We start from the raw sequence: 17,040 nt of genomic DNA, 5'->3' as shown, positions 1-17,040 counted from the left end.
TGTTTTTGCAATGTCTTTTTCAATGATTTCATTAATTTTGTGGCAGGCTGCTATTCTGTCAAATGGCTCTGAGCACTATGCGACTTAACTTCTGAGGTCATCAGTCGACTAGAACTTAGCACTAATTAAACCTAACTAACCTAAGGACATCACACACATCCATGCCCGAGGCAGGATTCGAACCTGCGACCATAGCAGTCGCTCGGTTCAAGACTGTACTATTCTGTCATTTGGTTCTTAAAGGCGATGGTCGAGATCTGTGTGACACAAGTGATGACCTATTCTTGGTTCTTTTGGTCCAGTGGAGTTGAACTTTCTGTTTTAAGCCTTTGCAGACTAGTGACTCTTCTTGTGCAGTGAATATTATGTTCGTGTTGTAGAGGAAAAGTGTGTAGAATGTGCGTTTCTTTCGATTATTTTGATTCAGTTTAGGAGGTAATTTTTGCTTTATAAGATTGGATAGTATTTTCTTTTGTGTAGCTTTGGTTTTCTGTACGATGAACTAGGTGTACTTTTTCACTTTTTTGGTTATGGAATCATATTCTAATCTATGAAGCAATTTTCCCAACTGTAATTCTCCATTATAAAGCTGTGTGTTGAACATTTGTTTTTTAATACAAAGTCCTTTTAGTTCATTTTTGAGCCCGAGTTTTCGTGCATTATCCAGTGTTTTCTTTGCAGTTGTCGTCTCTGTTTTGATGTCAATCTTGACATAATTTGGAATGACGTTATTCTTGAGACAATTCTTATTCAAGTGTATGTGTTGTGTCGTTATTGCGACCTTTTCTACACTGTTTTTGTAGTCGAAAATAGCCTTGATTGCCTGACTGGGTAGATTAACTTTAAATGCGAACATTTTACGTTAGGCTTTACCGTGACTGATATTGACATTAAATGAAACCACAAGTTTACTGTTACCATTCACCGTTTTATTTATTTCCACGACGCGTTTCAAAGGTTTAAACCTCCATCATCGGGTGGATTTACATTAGTTAGTATGACATTTGTGTGTGTGTTAGGTTACGACGCCACTGTCCTTCTCTCACAAGCGATTAGCGTCAGAATGGACCAACACCTCAGAAACTAAAAAGCCGTAATTGAAGTTTTACGTATTTATACGCGTGTATTACGATAATATGTAGTTTCAGTTATATACTGTACCAACGATCTCTTTAGAACACGTTGTTCAGAAATGGGTTTGTTATCCTACAGTTGCAAGATGTGCGACATCCGTCTCTAAAGTTTTTGCCAATGGGATTATGAGCACGTAAAGTGTAATTTACGTAGTGAAAGCACATTTTTCTATTACATGATGCGTGGATAAAATTTGTTTGTAAGGAAGCAAGTATTATCTAATTCAGAATTCTTAAGGCTTTCATGGCCACTTGTTGCCAAACTGCCTGTCGCCTTCTGTCTCGGGTTCTTCAGCCGACGTTCGTGACGAATTTTCTGACGTATTGCCAACACGAGTGGCTGGCAGTGTCAAAGTTTCACCCTCCATTGCTGGTGGTGGTCTGGAGCCAAGCTCGCGGACCCAGGCTATATGTACCTGGCGCGTCAACATCCGAGGGCTTCGCTACGGTCATTTCCGGTGCGGTTCTCTTGCTACCGGCGACGGTCATTCGCTGCAGTACGGGAAGCCAGGATCTGTTTACTCTGAACCTTTCTTCTTTCTTATTGCAACTGTTCTTGTGTATTTGTATTTCTATACCTTCTCTGAACTAGCGGGCGTGATAAGTCTTCTTTACAGCCATAACTTCCATGTCGGCGAATTTTACTACGTGATCGGTCTCATACAGCTCGTGCTTGCAACAGCCGATTTATCCACATGCCCTAACCTGCAGTGTCGCTTATGTTCTGTGTTCCTGGCGTTTACTGATCGTCCATTCATTCCAGTGTAAACATTTCCACATGTGCGGTGTATTTCGGACATTGCAAGTGGGTCCCTTTTCTCCTTTCCGACCTGGGACACGCTATGTCGGTTTGTAAATAGTCTTTACTCCGTGTTTGCGCTATATAGGCCGATTCTGTCCATCACTCTGAGAGTGTATGGAAGAAAGGCCTTACCCGTTATTTGTTTTTCTGATTTGTACTTCTCCGAGTGTTTGGCTCTGTTATACTTCTGATATCACTTGTGGAGTACCCATTGCTTCTCAAAACACTTTGCTAGTGTTGTATTTCACATCTGAGGTGCTGAGGCTCACATATTCGTCTTGATTTAATTAATTAAAGGTAGAATTGTGGTTTTACAACAGCTCACTTTATTCTAAAAATGGTGAAAAATTAATGCGGCACTGGGAGGTCGTTCAGATAATCAAATTGTAGTGCACTTCACTGCTATCTAAACACTTACCCAGAGGATTTGAGAAAGAAAGTAACAATATTCTTGGGGGCAGTATTATTTCAGTTGGAGTATCGCTTTTAATAAAGAAAATCAAGAACATTACAGTGTGTTTCGCCGTCTGCTGGGGCCGAGCGGTTCTAGGCGCTTCAGTCTGTAAGCACGCGACTGCTACGGTCGCAGGTTCGAATCCTGCATCGGGCGTGAATGTGCGTGATGTTCTTAGGTTAGTTAGGTTTAAGTAGTTCTAAGTTCTATGTGACTGATGACCTCAGATGTTAAGTCCCATAGTGCCCGGAGCCATTTGAAGTGCCTTTCAGTGCAGTTGGATAGCTTCAAATTTCGGTATAGGAAAATTGAATACTTCATGGTACAGGTGTTTGAGCTGCAAAATGTTAGATTTCAAATTAGTGTTTAGAGCATCGTAAATAGCATCTAACTATCACACAAAAACTGTATTTTTCAGAAGGTGGTATAGGCCAAATTATTAAGAAGATGTAATCGACAGGTCTCAAATATCAAATTGTCGGGTCTGATCGTACTTGAACCCGAACTGCATCTTTAATGTGAGAGCTGGATTTTTTAATAGACGTCGACTCACACGTGTACAAATAGGCGCCTATCCGAAATCTGTTTTCCTGAATTTATTTAATGTTGTTCAGTCATATGTCAGTTAACCTTCAATGAGTGTCATTCAGTAGACAGACATAACATTTAGCGTAAGGTACTCTCAACACCTAAAGGACTGGAAGTGGAAACAAGTAAGTAAACCACATTCGCGAATCACTGCGTAACATAATCACCACTCTACTAACATAAAAACAACGCCAGTAAGAAGTAATAATGTTTTGTAGAGAGCTGATTCTACGTACGATAACCCAAAAGTATCCACCGCAGTAATCTTAAGCAGAAGATAAGCCATCACTTGAGCAAATTATTCTTCCAGCTAATAAGCCACAACTAAAATTTTTCATAAAGATTTTTCCAACTTGCGTTTTGCAATATACCGTCGATATCAGTCCATAGATTCCGAACTGTATCTTGGTTATGATATTCTTTATGCTCAGGATGCCACAAACTTCGCCTTTGACTAGATTTACGCTTCTCACAGTTTATGTTTCGTTTCGTGTCGACTATTATGACCGAAAAAAAAATAATTTGAATTTCACCTGTTGTCGTCCGAAATAAGTACGTTTGGACGCTGTGGTCGGCTACATTGTGACCACACACTGTAGTGGCTCACTGATTTGAAACGATCGGACGTCTTCGGCCGATGTCGATCGTCGGCGGAATCAAGCAATATCGGTGACCGCAGCCCTTTAGGCCCCAGCCGCACTGTGCTATAGCAGCTCTGCTGGCAGAGAGACCAAACAGAAGCGTGGTACGTGATGGACCCTGTTTAATCTGGTACCTACAGTATCTAGCCGAGTGAATCGGCACTGCCGGCAGAGCGGCAGAAAATGTCACAATAAAGCTTAAGTAATAATAAATATATGCATAAAACATGTTGCCACACGAAAATCATGGTTTTAAAAAATCAAGGGGTAGGTTAACTAGCTGATAACATTCACATTTCCATCGTTTGATTTGCAGACGACAGGCCATCAGTGCAAAACCATACAATGTAAAGCCCAGGTAAGGACGAAGGCGAACAAGGCCTCATTTTGTTAGATCAGTTACAATCTAAAATATGTTCACTCTTATAGTTGTACAGCAAACAAAACCCATAGATGATGACACAAAGGTATTGGAACATGTTTTTATACCAAGAAGAAACAGTATTTAGCACAAAAGGCGGAACCTGTATCCAATAATCGTAATTCAGGAGATATGACGTTTTATACATGAGAGTTCCAGGAAGATGCACTGCCTCTTTCACTCCCGCCACAGGTGAAATTATGCGAACAGCTCAAGAACTTTGCCTCTGACAGCCAGTCACAGGGCTGGCGCGAATTCCAGTTAGGGATAGCATGTGCTGCCGGAAGCGACGAAGCTCTGGGCTAACTTTTGGTATCGAAGGACGCTGATCTGCCCTTTGACATTGGCCTTACTTTTTTGGGTGATATCTCTACCACCTTTTCTACGAATATTTCACTTACATATTATTTTTGAATTACGTTTCTTGCGTAGTAATTTCTCGCATCACGTGTTTATTTAAATTGGTATAGAACACACTGCAACTTGGGTGCAAGCGATTAAAGGCATCCTCTCGTCGTGCTCACATCCTTGAACCTTCATGGAACTCAGTTTCCCACTCTGAATACTGTTACTAAGCGTGGTATGCTGTTAATGATACTTATTTACACTATACTAATCTTACACTATAACTTTTATACGTATTACCTTTAGCTAAAATAAACAGAATCTACTCTTACTAATATTCCAGATCATGTTAACGAGAGAACAGAAATAAGCCAATAGTTAATTTGCAGGTTTCTTATTATTTAAAGTTTAAATTTAAATATAATAGTCACGGTCATAAAAACAGCTGTATCTCATTGTAGATACAATAACTCTGTATTATTGATTCCTGGGCATTCATGTTAATGCCAATCTTGATTAAAATATTTTCTATAACTGACTGTGTTATACGTTAATATACGAATAGAAATATGACATCTGAAAACATGAAGTTTGTTCTTGTAGTAATTCATTTATTTATTTATTTTATTATGTGCTCTAGTGTTATCGCCAGTCTGATTAAAATATTTGCCCTTATATCAAATTTAATACATGTAAAAAAACTTTAATACACGTAGAAAAAGAACAAATTACGTCTCTGTCCAAAGTAGGCCTATGCCATATCTTTCTGTCAAGATCTTTTTTAGAAGCAACAGTTGCATGGCACATGATGGATGCTGGCAACGTGTAAATTAACATAGATTGTGTAAAAGTGTGTGAAGTGATATACCAACTGCATATCAGAATGGAAGCAGGCAGATGGATACTAAGGGAAAAAGCCGCCTATACTGTCCCAGTAAGAAAAATACTATATTAACATCTATATCGACTGATAAACGATAGTCATGGCTTTACATTAAGAGTGTTCCATCTTCTTGTCACAGAGCAAGCAGCCAGCATTATGCTAGAAGGAATGATGTAACTTCCAGGAACCATCTGAAGATGAGACTAAAAAGGTAAGAAAACCAGTTCATGGAATAAAACATATTTATTAAAAAAAAGTGACTGGTTAAAGCCTTGTGTAATTTATTTACATTCACTTAACAGTCACGGGTTCTAAGATATCCGTAATGGATAAGCTTCACTTATATAATCTCCCTGTGCAATATTTAAGACAATTGCTGTCGATGATTTAGGGCTGCTTAACACGTAACCTAAGTTCATGAATATTACTATGACTTAACAAAAAGTATTGGGATTCGTCTGTTCACTATATTAAAACTTTCGTGTGAAGATGTAACCACGTGGATTTGTTTATTCGCGGCCAGCACTGCGGCTCGTATTACTATGTATCCCATTGAATGACCGTTGTGTTACAAGTTATGAACACACATTGTACCGTTCCGGAATGTACTATTTCTTAAGTAACACTTTTAGCTCCACGGTAAATATTGCTATCGCAGTTTTTCGGTGAAAGTAATACACTGGAAGTCACGTTCCAGACGAGTCCTCAACGTAATTTCGTCGATAACGCCTTAAAAACATATTTTCTTAGATACTCCGATTTATATCTAAAAACTGCAAAGTCATTTGCAACGCATTAGTTTCTGTCTCTATGATGAACATCATACACGAAGAATTCTTTAGCCATACTGGGATTAATTAATCAGTTTCCTTTAGAATCCACTTCGCGCATGCGAAAATTTAAGCGTTAGTCGCTAATTCTTTCGAGCCACATTGCGTTACCATGGGTTCTCCTTAAGAAGGATCCAGAAAAGCACTTTAAAAAATGTTTCAAAATTTGTGTGTGACATTGAGCTAAAGTTACTAGGCAACTTTTAGCTGCTAGAATGAGAATAGAGGAATATACCAACAATTGAAGTGAAAAAACAATGGCTCTAAGCACTATGGAACATAACATCTGAGATCATCAGTCCCCTAGACTTCGAACTAATTAAACCTAACAAACCTAAGACATCACACACATCCATGCACGAGGCAGAATTCGAACCTGCGATCGTAGCAGCAGCGCGGTTCCGGACTGAGGCGCCTAGAACCGCTTGGTCACAGCTGACGGCTGAAGTGAAAACTTACACTAACTGATCAAAAGTATCCATACGTCCATATGTAATGCGAACTTGACCACCAGATGTAATGAGAGGAGGACTCACCAGTATAAAAAGAGGCTGGGAGTATTGTGTTTGTCAGCAGACAAGAGGACCGTTTATATTTTAGATATATCGGCTCTCTATATAGCATAGTATCGATATAATGACGAAAAAGATACCAACCTACCTGCCGATAAAAATATTGGCTACATATTATAAATATACCGCTGGCTTTAGAACCGTATATTTAAGTATTGATTTATTATTTGATAGTCTGTATAACAACAAGTCAGCAGCCTGCCTATCCCACTTCGCTCAAGAACTGAAAGGTAAACGATGGGCGTTCACGCTTGGCGATCACCACTTTTCTAAGAATGGTAACAGGACGTAAGTGGCACAATAAAAGAGGTCTGATGGGCTCGTCGTTCGCTTTCATTACATATCGGATCTGCACGGGACACGTCTTGTCGATTTCCCCTTTTTTTTCATTTCTTCTAGTCCCAACGACCTAGCAGTTGTTATGTCAAAATTGTGTGGTGAAACTAAAGGCAGCAGTTTCTGCTGATAGCGCCGATTACGTCAGCTTTTCCTCTCACATGTCTCCTCCCGCCAAAAAAACGAAGTTATCGTTTAGATTTTTGCTCATCATTTTCAGCAACTGTTTTTAAATAACGCCGATGTGAAGAAATAGTACACTAGTTGCGTTAACAATTGATTTTTAATGCAACTGTTGTGCTATTTCTTTACATGAGAAATTTTGTCATTCCATTCACACTGCCACCCCCCCCCCCCCCCCCCCCTCCCCACCCGCTAGTGCAATCGGATTACTTCTTTCTGCCACCCATACTTGCTTGACTCAGTCAAAGAGAAAGACTGGGCGTGATGAAAGCTGAAACAAAGAGGTAAGACTCCTTCACACATGTTGTACTACAATTTCAGAAGAACAACTTACCGAAAATTGTGAAAAAAGTACAAAGTAAAATAAAAGTTTCGGTATTCGATATTACAATTTTGATATCGATATGTTGGTGGACAAAGCACCTCACATACATATCGATATTTTTTTGAAACGGTATCGGTATAGCGATAGTTTATTAGCGGCTCTGAGCACTATGGGACTTAACATCTATGGTCATCAGTCCCCTAGAAGTTAGCACTACTTAAACCTAACTAACCAAAGGACGTCACACAACACCCAATCATCACGAGGCAGAGAAAATCCCTGACCCCGCCGGGAATCGAACCCGTGAACCCGGGCGTGGGAAGTGAGACGAGCTGCGGACTAATTTATTAATGGCCCTACCATATAAGTAGTAACAGTGGCTACGGAACGTGATCTAATGGCCCTCACACTTGCAGCGTCTTCCACACCGAACCTGGACCCCTCAGTCCCAGCGTTCACACTTGCGACCGACCAGGAGGATACATGCATCTTGGCCCAACCATCGCGCAACGACATCCGACAGGCTAACTTAGCTGAAGTCAAATGGGCCATCTTGCATACCATACCTAGGAAGGCCCTGATCACGATGGCATTCCAAATCGTGTCCTCCAGGAGTTCATGGATAATGCACACATCACGAATGCCATACTTAAACACCCTCACTTCCCCGCCTTTTGGAAAACGGCCAAGGTCCTGATGTTCAGGAAGCCGGGAAAAGAACACTCACTTCTACAAAATTACGGCCCCATCAGTTTGCTGAGCGCGCTCAGCGAGATCGTTTAGAAGGTAATACTAAAACGACCCACTAGGTACTGCATTACAAACGACACCCTGAGGCCGGAGCAATTCGACTTCAGGAATCACCACTCGACAGCACAACAACTCCTCCACGTCGTTGAATACACAACACACGGACACAACACAACAAAGCAACTGGGGCGGTGTTCCTGGACATTGCAAAGGCCTTCAGTCGTCTGAGGTACAACGGCGTCTTACGCAAACACAGCGACGCAGGGTTCCCCGACGAGGTCGTACGCCTCATACACTCATATCTCACCGAAAAGAGTTTCAACACCGACGTACAGGGCAAAGATCAACACGACATGGTATCCAGGCTGGAGTACCCCAATGAAGCATCCTAGGGCTCATACTGCTTAACCTCTACTGCTTAACCTCTACCTTCCAGCTACACTTAACGCGACGGTGGCAACCTACCCGAATGACACTGCCATCCTCGCTCAAGATTGGAAACGGTCCAACATTAACTCACGACTACAGACTGCACTCAGAGCGGCAGATCATTGCTTGCTGAATGGCGTGTTAGAGTAAACGTCGACAAGTGCGAAGCCGTTCTGTTCACTAGAAGACCGAAACTATTGCACAAACATCAACACTGCCACCCAATAACACTACATGCAGGCCCAACACGTTTCCGTGAAAATGTCAAATACCTCGGAGTCTGGCTGGACTGGAAACTACTCTGCGGGAACTACATTCAACACGTGGCCAATAAAGAGAACGTGAGGCTCGAAAATCTCTTCTCTGTGCTTAACAGGCGTAGCACACTGAATAGGAAGGTGTCCAGATTCTTGTACGTAACACTTATTAGACCTCTGATGACGTATGCTGCTCCCGTGTGGGGAGATGCAGCCACACGATTGCGTCGTCTGCAGCTCATACAGAACAAAGTACTCAGAATCATAAGCAACGCTCCGCGCTACAGACGTACCGCGGACCTTCACCGGAAGTATCGGCTGGATACCATCTTGCATGTATTCCAAGAACTCTTCGCACGACTGTACAATAACACGAGACACTCGCGCAACCCGTTTATCCTTTCTCTGAGGAACTACGACCACAACCATAGATGGGAGCGTAATAGATCAAAGACACTATTAGAAGAAACAAAACGTCTATGGTCCATAGCACGCTAACACAACAGTACTGGCAACACAACTACTACTGACAACCCCGGATGCTTGACCCGCCGAAAAACAGGCTATCAAAGGGAAGCCGTACTGTACCTAAGACGCAAACCAGCCACATACAGCCCCTACACTGTGAGCCGATCTATGGCCGATCGCCCACTAATGTATGACGACCTCGAACTGTTACAGACACGCAGCAGCTTCAACAGGCCCTGCAACGAGCACCCGCAACGACAAAGGTAAAGATGCACGACACCTCGCACTAACATAACCACACCTTGCATGCACTGTCGCCCCTAGCAAGCCGTTACTGCCCTTACTACCCGTCCTACTGTCGCAGAGGTTTTTTTCCCTTAGCGCTTGCCTTGGCACTTTTTCTCTCTACCCGTACAAACCCCTACCCTTCAATCGCTTTCGTCCACTTTCTGTCTCCTGATGGACCATGTCAATGAATAATCCTACCCAGACGCATGGACATCAAAGCCCCCATCCTGTGACCCCTGATTCGCAATCTAACATGTTATACGGAGGTGACAGTAGAACTTTTGGTTTTGTCACCACATCGGTTTGGGCTTGGAGGGGCCCGATCCTTTAGAGAAATGCGGAACGTTGACTACTCACTGAACGTCATCGAGACATACATGAGGGACATTTCAACACTCCTGCGAGGGGACTGAGATGTGGAAACGCGCAGGAAGAACCACAGATCAGGCAAAATCAGGCAGGCATCATTACTGACGGGCAGGAACCAACGAGCACTGCGGAGGGCTATTGTGAAATCAGCGGTGGAGAGTCACTCGTGAGTCTCAAACTTTCTCCAGCAGTCCAGCTAGCACTGTCACTGTGTCTAGGGAGTTAAAGAGGACTGGGAGCAGTGGTCGAGCAACTCTTAGTAAGCCACATAGTTCTGTAGTCAAATGGCTCTGAGCACTATGGGACTTAACATCTGAGGTCATCAGTCCCCTAGAACTTAAAACTACTGAAACCTAACTAAGATAAGGACATCACATACATCCATGCCCTGTGCAGGATTCGAACCTGCGGCCGTAGCGGTCGCGCGGTTCCAGCCTGAAGCGCCTAGAACCGCTCGGTTACAGCGGCCGGCGTTCTGCAATCGATGCTAATACGACGCATCAGGTAAAGAGCGTAGCCACTGGACTATGGATGATTGGAAACGAATGATTTGGAGTCATGAATCGCGCTTTGCCCTATAAATATCAATCGCAAGGGTCTGAGCTTAATGAATGCCGAGAGTGTCACCTGCCCTCATTTGCAGTGCCAACAATGGCGTACAGAGCATTGGTGGTTTGGAAGTGGTGATGGTAAGGAGGGGAGGGGGGGGGGGGTGCGGAGGGGACAATCGCACCCTCCGAGAGTTGAAACTAAATTAAAATCAAATAAAAATCAAATGTTAATTTTTGTAATCTGCAGCAAAGTTAAGCATGCTAATTTAGATTATTGGTCAGTGGATTTAGTCACGTAATTCAGTCTTTCCAAGCCTTACTTTGTGTGCCTGAGAGAGTGTACTACCGGTACCAGTGAATTGTGCTGCCCCTATGTTCGAATTGTGGGCGCCAAATATTAGCACGGATTCTCGATCCGCCATAGCGGCACTCACGCTTTACAACTGTAATTTTCAATATGAGACTGGTTTGATGCTGATCTCCATTCTACTCTATCCTGTGCAAGCTGCTTCATCTCCCAGTACCTACTGCAACCTACGTCCTTCTGAATCTGCTTAGTGTATTCATCTCTTGGTCTCCCTCTACGATTTTTACCCTCCACGCTGCCCTCCAATGCAAAATTTGTGATCCCTTGATGCCTCAGAACATGTCCTACCAACCGATCCCTTCTTCTGGTCAAGTTGTGCCACAAACGTCTCTTCTCCCCAATCCTATTCAATACCTCCTCATTAGTTACGTGATCTACCCATCTAATTTTCAGCATTCTTCTGTAGCACCACATTTCGAAAGCTTCTATTCTCTTCTTGTCCAAACTAGTTATCGTCCATGTTTCACTTCCATACATGGCTACAATCTAAACAAATACTTTCAGAAACGACTTCCTGACACATAAATCTATATTCGATGTTAACAAATTTCTCTTCTTCAGAAACGCTTTCCTTGCTATTGCCAGTCAACATTTTATATCCTCTCTACTTCGACCATCATCAGTTATTTTACTTTCTAAAAAACAAAACTCCTTTACTACTTTAAGTGTCTCATTTCCTATTCTAATTCCCTCAGCATCACCCGATTTAATTTGACTACATTCCATTATCCTCGTTTTGCTTTTGTTGATGTTCATCTTATATCCTCTTTTCAAGACACTGTCCATTCCGTTCAACTGCTCTTCCAAGTCCTTTGCCGTCTCTGACAGGATTACAATCTCATCGGCGAACCTCAAAGTTTTTACTTCTTCTCCATGAATTTTAATATCTACTCCAAATTTTTCATTTGTTTCCTTTACTGCTTGCTCAATATACAGATTGAATAGCATGGGGGAGAGGCTACAACCCTGTCTCACTCCTTTCCCAACCACTGCTTCCCTTTCATGTCCCTCGACTCTAATAACTGCCATCTGGTTTCTGTACAAATTGTAAATAGCCTTTCGCTCCCTGTGTTTTACCCCTGCCAACTTTAGAATTGGGATGAGAGTATTCCAGTCAACATTGTCAAAAGATTTCTCTAAGTCTACAAATGCTAGAAACGTAGGATTGCCTTTTCTTAATCTTTCTTCTAAGATAAGTCGTAAGGCCAGTACTGCCTCACGTGTTGCAACATTTCTACGGAATCCAAACCGATCCTCCCCAAGGTCCGCATCTACCATTTTTTTTTCATTCGTCTGTAAATAATTCGTGTTAGTATTTTGCAGCTGTGACTTATTAAACTGATAGTTCGGTAATTTCCACATCTGTCAGCACCTGCTTTCTTTGGGATTGGAATTATTATATTCTTCTTGAAGTCTGAGGGTGTTTCACCTGTCTCATACATCTTGCTCAGCAGCTGGTAGAGTTTTGTCATGACTGGCTCTTCCAAGGCCGTCAGTAGTTCTAATGGAATGTTGTCTACTCTGGGGGCCTTGTCTCGACTCAGGTCTTTCAGTACTCCGTCAAATTCTTCACGCAGTATCTTACCTCCAATTTCGTCTTCATCTACATCCTCTTCCATTTCCATAATATTGTCCTCAAGTACATCGCCCTTGTATAAACCTTCTATATACTACTTCCACCTTTCTGCCTTCCCTTCTTTGCTTAGAACTGGGTTGCCATCTGAGCTCTTGACATTCATATACGTGGTTCTCTTCTCTCCAAAGGTCTCTTTAATTTTCCTGTAGGCAGTATCTATCTTACCCCTAGTGAGATAAGCTTCTACATCTTTACATTTGTCCTCTAGCCATCCCTGCTTAGCCATTTTGCACTTCCTGTCGATCTCATTTTTGAGACGTTGGTATTCCTTTTTGCCTGCTTCATTTACTGCATTTTTATATTTTCTCCTTTCTTCAATTAAATTCAATATTTCTTCTGTTACCCAAGGATTTCTAGCAGCCCTCGTCTTTTTACCTACTTTATCCTCTGCAGCCTTCACTACTTCATCCCTCAGAGCTACCCATTCTTCTTCTACTGTGTTTCTTTCCCCCATTGCTGTCAATTGTTCACTTATGCTCTCCTTGAAACTCAGTACAACCTCTGGTTCTTTCAGCTTATCCAGATACCATGTCCTTAAATTCCCACCTTTTTGCAGTTTCTTCAGTTTTAACCTACAGGTCATAACCAATAGATTGTGGTCAGAGTGCACATCTGCCCCTGGAAGTGTCCTACAATTTAAAACCTAATTCCTAAAACTCTGTCTTACCATTATATAATCTATCTGATACCTTTTAGTATCTCCAGGATTCTTCCATGTATACAACCTTCTTTTATGATTCTTGAACCAAGTGTTAGCTATGATTAAGTTATGCTCTGTGCAAAATTCTACCAGACGGCTTCCTCTTTCATTTCTTAGCCCCAATTCATAATCACCTACTATGTTTCCTTCTCTACCTTTTCCTACTGACGAATTCCAGTCACCCATGACTATTAAATTGTCGTCTGCCTTCACTACCTGAATAATTTCTTTTATCTCATCATACATTTCATCAATTTCTTCATCATCAACAGAGCTAGTTGGCATATAAATTTGTACTACCGTAGTAGGCATGGGCTTTGTGTCTATCGTATCCACAATAATGCGTTCACTATTCTGTTTGTAGTAGCTTACCCCCTATTTTTTTTATTCATTGTTAAACCTACTCCTGCATTACCCCTATTTGATTTTGTATTTATAATCCTGTATTCACCTGACCAAAAGTCTTGTTCCTCCTGCCACCAAACTTCACTAACTCCCACTACATCTAACTTTAACCTATCCATTTCCCTTTTTAAATTTTCTAACCTACCTGCCCGATTAAGGGATCTGACATTCCACGCTCCGATCCATAGAACGCCAGTTTTCTTCCTCGTGATAACGACGTTCTCCTGAGTAGTCCCCGCCCGGAAATCCGAATGGGGGACTATTTTACCTGCGGAATATTTTACCCAAGAGGACGTCATCATCATTTAATCATACAGTAAAGCTGCATGTCCTCGTGAAAAATTATGGCTGTAGTTTCCCCTTCTTTCAGCCGTTGGCAGTACCAGCACAGCAAGGCGGTTTTGGTTTATGTTGCAAGGCCAGATCAGTCAATCATCCAGACTGTTGCCCCTGCAACTACTGAAAAGGCTGCTGGCCCTCTTCAGAAACCACACGTTTGTCTGGCCTCTCAACAGATACCCATCCGTTGTGGTTGCACCTACGGTATGGCCATCTGTATCATTGAGGCACGCAAGCCTCCCCACCAACGGCAAGGTCCATTTTTCATGGGGGACAAAAGAATGGCCCTGACTAACATTAACCTATACCTTTCACAAATCACTTACCTCACCAAAAATCTTCTTTACTCGAACTACTGCAACACAGCGATCGTCACTACTGCCAGCTAAATAAAAGATTCAAACTAAGGAAGTAACTAACTACTGATAGGTTCAGTTAGCAAATGAAAGATTTTAATAGAGAACAAACAATGTATTTACCTTAATAGTCATAATATATATATTAGTTCATGACATCAATTCTTACAAATTTCAAAACTCCGCCATCTCTCTCCCCACACCCACCACTGCTGGCAGCTCACCTCCAACTGCGTAACGCTACGCGCTGTTAGTATCCAGCTGCCGCTGCCCAACACTACAATGACAGACAACAATGCAAACCAGCCACATACTGCACACAGCACAGCCAGCGATTTTCGTACAGAGCGCTACTTGACGTTACCAATAAGAAAATCTAAACAGCCTACTTACATAGCCCCCATGCTCCCCACAAAAAATTTACAAATTGTTTTGGGCAGTGGCCAATACAGATTTGAAATTTTTTTCATAATTACAATAATAAAGAAATGAAATGCACACACTTATCGATACAATGTTGGTCAAAAGCTAAAATTTTCTCACAGTCCATAAAGACAGTCCTGATCATTCATCAAAGTAAAATTGCAGTGTTTTTCTCAAAGTCTGAGTAGTAAAAGAAAATGCACATGGAAGTAGTGGATTTCCATACAGTCTTGAAGAAGTAGTGTTGTCCTTCCAACGGAAAGACAGTGCTGCCTCTTGAGATGCTGACAGGTAATGGGCCACAACAGAGCAAACCCACATCAGAGACAGTCGAAGTTTTGAAGAATATTGGTAGGTAGGCCATCATGGAGCAACCCACTGTAGTCCTGGTAGAGATTACATTATTGGTGGGGAACCAGAGGTGCAGACCCACTGCAGTCCTTGTAAAAATAATGATATTGGTGAGTCATCCAAGGTGTTGACCCACTTCAGTCCTTGTAGAGATAGCCAGCAGCCATCTGTTGCGACTGTGCAGGTGCACAATCACCATTGAAGAGTCTTGCGGAGAATATAGCAAGTCCATCAACCACCACTTGTGCACGCACAAAGTTTTTGGAATTGTCCTTAGAACCAGCATTGCTGTTAACCAGTCCCTTGCTGAATTGTCAACACATGTGCAAACACTAACAGTCCCTAATTCTCACACATTATCCATATACTATGGCCAACAGAAACGTGTGCAGTGAAATGATACTTAATTTGAAGAACTGGTGTCTATATAATTATAAATTTAAAACATAAAAATATAATTACAAAGGCACAAAATACATCATTAAAGAACATAACAGTACTGATAACTTTTGTAGTAAAACAGGCTTTACAAAAGAAAAGAAATAAACTTGCACATCCATGTTACAAAACTTATGACATAAGTACATATATAAAGATCAGAATAACTTTTGATACATAAACTTCACACATGAGCATTAAAACAGAACAGAATTAATAATGTCTAACATCTTTAAAAAGTAAATAACATATTATTAATGCAAATTATATTTGAGGATAACAGTATTCCTCATAATAGTGAATGTAGCTTAGTATTAGATGAGAAAAAATTCTATGAAACAGTACACAGAGGCAGGAAGAAAACAAATACACAAGGGTACACAAACACATAGTGGGATAACACAAATGGAAAGGACAGGGTTTGTTTTCAGGGTAACATTTGGTACTGCAGTCCAACCCAAAACTTCATTCAAAAAAAAAAAAAAAAAAAAAAAAAAAAAAAAAAAAAAAAAAAAAAAAAAAAAAAAACTTTCCAAGCATGCTTTCTGTATTCTGTTCACATCTGTACACAACTTTTTTGGCTAAACCATTTTCTTATAGGTTCTCAATGCTTCTCTTCTAATTCATAATAGTTAGTTTCTTATATAGTCTACCGCCTCTTAAGCTAACTTAAGATCTACTGAGCTCAGATGCTAAACTGAGGGACGAGGCAATGCAGCAGCACAAAACAATTAATACAAACAGCAATAAAAAAATTTAAATTATCAAAGCAAGCAGGAATATTAAAACTAATATAAGGCAATTCGCAGCAAACAAGAAAAATAAATCTGTAGTAAAACTGGCTTAACAGAGCAATACAAAGTCAAATTCAGTAACATTATGCCTGGCAAACAGCAGCAGCAAATGCAATAGCTTATACCTAAACATGACAAAGCTTAAGCAGAAAAAATATTACAGTAAAAGTGTTTAATACCTATGTCACATCTTAACACTAGAGTGATGCATCACGAGAACATACGCTAGCAGATAAGTTACCAAATCGTAAAAAAATTATTTTCGCAATTCCTGTGAAGGGAAATGTCTATTTGTGCTCTCTTTTCTAAGAAAGTACATCATAAAATGATTCTTTACTGGGTCTGTAGACAGAAAATAGTGATATTAGTACATCTATTAAATTTTATTTTAACGAATGCTGCAGTGCAGATAGAAACTGGATATTAAACAAAATGAGCAATCTCTCAGCTAGAAAGACAGTAGATATAAAATGTTTCTCATCATTTCATTTCAGTAAATATAATAAATTAAGAACTCTACAGTGAAATCATGTTTTCAAGTTTGAGGGTGTCGTATTTGCGATGCTTTCTACAAAGGAATGTCAATAGCGAGGATAATGGCTTTAT

Source organism: Schistocerca gregaria, chromosome 4 (genome assembly GCF_023897955.1).
Source record: "Schistocerca gregaria isolate iqSchGreg1 chromosome 4, iqSchGreg1.2, whole genome shotgun sequence".
NCBI lineage: Eukaryota > Metazoa > Arthropoda > Insecta > Orthoptera > Acrididae > Schistocerca > Schistocerca gregaria.
The sequence above is the reverse complement of the archived record's forward strand: the minus strand, read 5'-3'. Positions refer to the sequence as shown.